The sequence below is a fragment of the Populus nigra genome, chromosome 17 (assembly GCF_951802175.1).
Source record: "Populus nigra chromosome 17, ddPopNigr1.1, whole genome shotgun sequence".
In the NCBI taxonomy this organism is placed as follows: domain Eukaryota; kingdom Viridiplantae; phylum Streptophyta; class Magnoliopsida; order Malpighiales; family Salicaceae; genus Populus; species Populus nigra.
The window spans coordinates 9,833,912-9,841,743 of NC_084868.1; positions in this window are offsets into that span (position 1 = coordinate 9,833,912).

A 7,832-nucleotide genomic window follows, 5' to 3' on the forward strand; every position below is an offset into this window, starting at 1 on the left:
AGTGACGATGCTAGTTATTACTTAGCCCTAGCAAATTAGCCTACGGGTCGGGTCGGGTCGGGTCGACAGGGCGTGGTTTTTAATGGGCCGTGGGATGTTAGTTGGTCGACTTTAAGTTAGTGGGCTTTATTCCATCCCATTTTCATTTTACAATTCGGGTCGAGTAGCTTCATATCATTAATCATTAACAAAAGCTAAAAACTGGTTGTGAAATTCCTACATATATAAATTCATTGGCATTGTTTTCTGGATACATTCTTTACCCTAGCATCAAAAAACTTATAACTGTCTATTAGTAGTATTAATATCTTTTCACAGTTACTTTTAAATTAATTAGTGGCAATTATGGGATTATTTGTGAGTGTGATAGAAGTTGTTTTTTAAAATATTTTTTTGTTTTGAAATGTATTAAAATAATATTTTTTTAAAAGTTTGTTTTTAAAATCAACATATCAAAATAATTCAAAAAAATCAAAAAATAATTTGAATAAAAACAATCAAAAAAATTTAAAAGCACAGTTGGATCGCAATGCAATCGGGGCATGTGTCTCTTTCCATTTTGAAAGCATACTAAAAAGACCAAAAAGCCCTTAAAAGCTAAAAATTCAATGTTTAAGGGAGTTGTGGTATTTTTAAATTGGTTTTTTCATTATTATCATTTAAGGCAAGGGATAATTTTTACATTTTCATTATAATAAAAAAATAATAAGAAAATCAAAAGCACGGGGAAATGACCAATTGCTCTTGGAAGTCAAAAAATTAAGCATGGCCTCGGGGGGCTTTTCTGTCATTTCACAAGAGTTTATTTTATATTAACATATCAAACCAAGAGCAATTTAGTACTTAGTAAAAAAAACAAAAGGACAAAAGCACGTGATACACCTAGGGGCACGTGAGAGGCTGCATGTGTGGCACCTCCTGACATCCAAAAATGTTTTTTTAAATGTTGTTAGAAGCCTTATGGTGATCTGGTTTCGAAATATCATTGTGTCCTCTCTCTTTTTTCCCTTTCTTTTTAAAAAAATTTTAGCTTGACCATTTTGGTTGTTAGTATTTTAATTTTTGTCTTTATTCTTTTTATTTTTAATTTGTTGTCTTGGCTTTTTTGTATAAGTTTTATTTGTTTTTAATTTTATCTTCATACTCAAATTATCAAATATTAGATTCTCCAATCTCATCTTTATTCTTTGGTTTTTGATTTTTTTCTTTTACCATTTTGTTAAAGTTTTATTGATTTTTAATTTTATTAGGCATTTTTTTCTCTCAAGTATTTTTTCAACGACCCCTCACTCAATATCTAGCAACTGAAATGTGAAAAAAATAAAATTTAGAATTGAAATATAATTTTCTAAAATAACAGGTTCAAATAATATATAAATTAAAACTTCATGCAGCAAAGTGAAGCTTTGTGCGCCAAAATCTAAATGGTTTTTTTGTTAAATTTAATAGTTATTTTTTTAATTTATTTTTTAACTTTAACCTAAAGTTCTATTTTATAAAACTGATTTTTAATCCATCATCATAATATTCATCAACATTTTGTATATACAAGAGAATAAAAATTGAAAGAAAACTAAACATATAAAACTATGCTAATGTAAATTAAAATTATAAAATTACAAAGAAAAAAATTTAATAATTGAAATAAAAAAAATAAACCATTCATATGAATAGGACACCTAAATCTGGTTTCATAATGAATTCTTCCATTACTTTTACCCAATTTTTAAGTTATTTTATTTTATTTTATAGAACAATAATTTATAGCTTTAACTAACACTCATGTTTTCACAAATAATAATATATGAATGTAAGTCTTTTCTATGTGTTTTTAAAAATTATATTTTCAATTTAATTTAATTTTTGATATTTAATTCAATTGTGATAATATATATATAAAAAAGGAGTGGACCGAGGAGAAAGAGAGAAAAATGAATAAAGTGATTATAGACTAATAAATAAAGCAGAAGAATATACTAATGAAGAAATAAATAAATTAAAGAATCAATCAAAATTAAAAATTATTGAAAGAGATCAAGAAGATGAAATTTAATTAGGAATCCATGATTAACAATTATATATATATATATATATATATATATATATATATATATATATATATATATATATATAATTTGCTTAATATTATTATGTTCTATATAAAATTGTAAGAGTTTAGTGCATATTGCACAGTGAAACTATTTTTTGCTCTTGGTTGGCAAATTTTTTTAAAATTTTAAAATTGATCCTTAAATTTTTTTTTTCACATTTGAGATATTTTGAGTCAAAATTAAAGTCCAATTATGTTTTTTTTTTACGAGGGTTGAATTGGAAAATAAAAGATTTAAGTAAAAAACTTAAATAAAATAGGTGGCATCTCTACAATTTATTTACAAAATTCATTTTAGTCCATATCTTTTCAAGCTATTAAATATTCAATTCTTATAATTGTTAAACATTACATTTTAGTAACAAACTTTATTTTCCTTTATTTTTAGTTTTTTTTGTGGTGAAGGAGAGAGAGGATCTCGTCAGACTTTGGCTTAGAGAGAATAGGTTGCTATTGAGGAAGATTTTGGCCATAAAATAGTCTATTTTTATGTCAAATGGTTTTATATTATGAAGAGAGTTAAGATTATATATTTTTTACATCGAAAACACCTAAAAAAACATGTTTAAGTTTTGGAAGATTTTTTGTTTTGTGTTAGGTTTTGGGTTTTGGGAGGCTATTGATTGATTTAATAAGCTTCTTAACGTATTTCTTAGGTGTTTTGAGTAAACAATACGTCGAAAATAAGTTTTTAAGTAAAAAAAAAACCTTTCTTTTTCTAGTTACACTAGTGACCAAATTCTAGGCATTTATAGTGGACGCGTTGTCATATGTTTTTTGTATACAACTGGGTTGGACGACATTAACTGGAAAAAAAATAAAGTCCCTCGTGCGTGTGCCCTTTATGGGTTGGCCACGCGCTAGCTCTCTAAGGCCATCATCGCCTGCCTTGTCATTTCTTTTTTTTTTAAAATGATTTTTTTTCATTAATACTTTTTTATGTATTATTTTGTAAAATAATTTCTAAATATATGTTCTAATTAATACCCATTTTCTATGATTTTCTTGTCTTATCTAGCCCTTTTGAAACAGCGATTATTATTTAATTATTTTGGATGTTTTATTTTTTAAAATGTTAGTATAATTCAATTGTAATGTTTTATTATAAAATGTGTCAATTTTTATTATAAATTGATTTTAATAAATAAATTTATTAAATACAACCAAATAAATAACTTATGTTGAGATATTAAATATCTTAATTTACATTAGTTTCTCGAATATTTTGAATTACATTTTTATTTATCATTCATAATTTTTTTTGTAAACCAACCTTATTTACAAAATAGTTTATGATTTACTTGATTTGATGCTTGCATGAGTTTTTTCTATTTATATTTATTATTTTTTCAATGTAAAAAACACTTTGAAAAATTCTACATATTTAAATTTTTATCATGTGCTAGTGTTTTCAATTTGATTATTGTTCTTAAAATTTATTAGTTTTTTTCTTTAACTTATTATTTATTATTTTATTTTTTAATCCAAATTAATAAATAATATATTATTTTTATAAAGTAAACTTATTTAGTTGTTCGAGATTACAACTTGAATTATTGAATTTCTTTTCTACTTCTTTCAAAACACGTTCCCAACATTTAAATATTTTAACAAATAAATAATTCAGATCCATAGCATAGATCAAACAATAACCTAGTTTTTCTTAATTTACCTACGATAGTAGACATTCAAACAGTATATATATAAAAAAAGACACTCTCGCAAAGGAGCCGCTTAGCCCGCCAAGGCTAAAAACCATCCTTCCCCTCAAAGCTGCCGCCATCTTCTCCCCACACAAACACCTCGTGACTCCCTGTCTCTCCCAATACAGCTTCATCACAGCAACATGCCATGTCAGCAACCTCCTTTCCCTTTCCTCTCCAGCTGCACCGATCGTGACCTCCATCCCATCACCCACCTACAGTACTAACCTAAACCCCCTGACCACCAGCAGTAGCCTCTGCACAACCCATATCCCCGACAGCTATCCCTTCACCTTTCTCTTCTCGTAGCAGTCCCAACATCGACCACCGACGACATTCCAGGAAAGCGTAGCTCCGTATCAAACCACAACATCACCGATCCAAACTCACTGGGAGATTGCGGGCAAATAGCAACGATCAAGGAAGCCGAAATCCAACCTCCAGATTTTGTTATTTCTGTTCGTTTTTGGCGAGGAGCGTGAAAACACACGTCCCCAATTCACAGTCTTCTACGTGCCTGTGTCTCTCTTCGTCCTAACCAAGGTTGTCAATATCGTTTCAGCAAGTATTTTGTTTTTTCAATTGAAACAGAATATTTCGGTTTCCGAATATTTCAGCGTGCCGTTACAAGATTGTACTATTCATCTATATATATATATTCAAGATAGATTAATTATAAATTATACATTACAAAGTACAAACACAATATCAAGAAAACATAATTTTAAAATTTAAAATATTTCTAAATAGTCAAGATTAAATAGAACTTTAACTTAAAGTCTTAAAGTAATTCAACTTAAATAAAATACCAAAATATTATAAAAGTAAAATGTTTTAACACAAAAGAAACATAAATCAAACATCATCTCCATCATTAACATAAAAATAAGGATCTTGATCTTGTGGTGGTATGTAGGGAAAGTCATCAACTAGACATTCCAATAGATGATCATTTCCACCAAGCTCATTCTCTTCATCAAAACATGTCTCTTCATCCTCTAAAGTCAAAGTAGACAAAGGTGCTTCTATAGTCTCCTAACTTATATCATCTCCATTAAGAAGGCTAGGTTATTCACAAATCCATTCATTCAATAGATAAATATTATTGAGGCTAATGAAATCTAAAGCATCCCTTGTTTTGCTTAAATTCCTACAAAAAACAACATGAATATAAACCACATATATATTAGTGATAAATTTAATTTTAAAAAATTAATATCATTGTTAATAAAATAGTAATAATCATTTTCAATATTATTATTAATATGATAATATCAATATTTTATCTCTGTCGAATCCTCAAATTATAACGAACAAATATTAGATCACTCAATCTCTCGTGCTCTAGCCTATTGCGCCTTTTAGAATGAATGAATTCAAATATATTCCAATTTCTTTCACACCCAGTTGCACTACAACATTGACTAAGAATTCGAATTGCAAACTTTTGAAGTTCTTGAGTATCATTGCCAAATTGCTCCCACCATGCAACTAGATAAGATAAAAGTTTAATAAATCAGATATTATAAATACAAAACAATATTATATTTAAAAAACAAAATGTTATTACCTGGATTTAACTTTTCTCTTTGACGAATAGCTAGAGGCATGCCAAAATCACCAGTTGTTTTCTTATACTCCTTAAGTCGGTCACTAATTACATCTTGAGTGTCACAATCAGGGACCAATCTAGTAATTGTGCGAAGCAAACCTCGAGTAACCTCCTTTTGTTTTGAAAAAGAAGGCCTAAAATAGATTCCAGGATTAAGAAAACAACCTGCTGCATGTAATGGACTATGAAGTTGCTTGTCTCATCTAGCATCAATTACCCGAATATATGGTCCATATTGAGATACTCTATTTTTCAACCTTGTCTTGATGGCTTCTTTTGCTTTATCCATTGCCTCATATAAATAACACATTAATGGTTTTTCTTCACTATCTGCTAACTGAAGAACTCGCACTAAAGGCTCACTAACTTTGACTATATGTTCACATCGAGGCCAAAAGTCTTTATCTTGTAAAATTATGGCAGTTATTTCCTTTCCAACTTTACTTTTACCATGACTTAATTCTACCCATTTCATGCAAGTAAATATTTGTCGAAGCTCTTTCTTAAACTTAAGTAAACATTGGATGCTTAAAAAATAGGTAGCAAACTTTGTAATGTCAGGACGACATAGATCATTTCCATTAGTAAAGTCTTTTCTCATCAAAGCTAAAACCCATGCATGATTATATATAAATTTGGTTATGTTTCTTGCCTTCTTAATGGTTTCATCAATCATCGGGAAATATCCTCGATCAGAAATATTTTCTAACATCAAATCAATGCAATGGGCAGCATAAGGAGACCAAAAGAAAGTGTCATACCTTTGTTGTAAAGCCTTCCCAGCAGCCTTGAATGCAGCCTCATTATCACTAACAAATTGGACAATATTTTCTTGCCTCACTTCTTTGACAACTTCATCAAACATTTCAAGCAATGTCTTTTTATCTTTTCGAAGACCCGAAGTGTCAACTAACTTCAAGAATATGGTACCTCTTGGAGAATAAGCAAGAAAATTCACAATTGGTATATTCCTTCTATTTGACCACCCATCTGCCATAATAGAGCATCCATAAAGTTTCCAATTAGCCTTGATTTCAAAGAGGTATTCATGGACATCATGAACTACATCTTTCAAAAGTGGTCCCTTTAAATCATGATATGATGGTCCTTTAAAACCAGGTCTCATTGATGCTATGACGTCTATCATTGGTTGATAATAGTATGATTTAGCACCATTAAATGGTACATTAACATCATACCACCATCTTGCCATGACCTTCCTTGTATTATGTTCCTTCTCTTTAGAAGCCATTGCACTTTTAATGCTAGGTTGTGAACTTGGGGTAGTTCGTGGAACGAATGAAGTCATTTTTTTCTATTTGCACTTGTGCCTTGCATTGTCAATCTCTTATTTACTTTTGAACTGATATCACTTAAAGTAGGATTTACACTACCACCCTCTTTGACTTCATCATTGGAAAGTGATTGAGAATTTCCAATATCAGTTCTAAGTCTCTTTTTTTTCTCTTTCTCCATTGTTAAGTCCTCTATCAATTGCTTTATTTGCCATTTCACATCTGGAGGAACCTTTTTAAAAGCTTCAACTTGGCCCTTAATACCAGCAAGGTGATACTTCAAACGAGTAATACCACCACCATTGATCCTTTTGCTACAATGAACACATATACTTGAGTTCTTTGCACCAACAACCACTTACCCATAAGCCCATGCTGGATCATCTGATCTAGCTAGAGCTAAAGCCATAGAAGAACCACCACTTGATGAGTTTTCAGCCATGTAATTTGATCTGAAAAAAATAAAACACAATTAATTTCAGCTATTACAATTTACATCAACGTGATTTTTAAAGTAAAATGGATGGTAATAATACCAATAACTTAAAATGAAAAAAATGACATTTCTCAAGATACCATGTTGATTTACAAATATTATTTGTTGGCTTCGCACTTTAAATTTATTATTTGATACATTCGGTTTCATATAATAATTATGTATCCTTTCTTATAATTAATCCGACCATGGTCAAGTTACTTATATTATTAACTACCAAACCTAGCAACCTAGCAATTAATCCGGCTATTTGGTTTGTATAGGCTTATGCACATAATACAGATCAAACATCAAAGTAGGATTCAATTTCAGATAAAGCTTCAAAGTTCAAACTAGCTAGCCAAGCCCGGTGAAGTAATAAAATGATAAATATAATACAAAGTTACAACTTACAAACCCAACAGTAAGATTATGTACAAAGAAAATGATTACATGCGTTTTCCATTTCAGAATTAAATTAGATACAAAGAAAGACCAAATTAAATACAAAATTTGGTATTAAGTTAGGAGGGGTATCTAGTGGGATATTGTTACTCTGCCTGCATATGATTTTAGAAAAATGATAAAGTTTATACAATAGTCGGTGAGATATCCATTGTTTTCTGTAGATCAATAT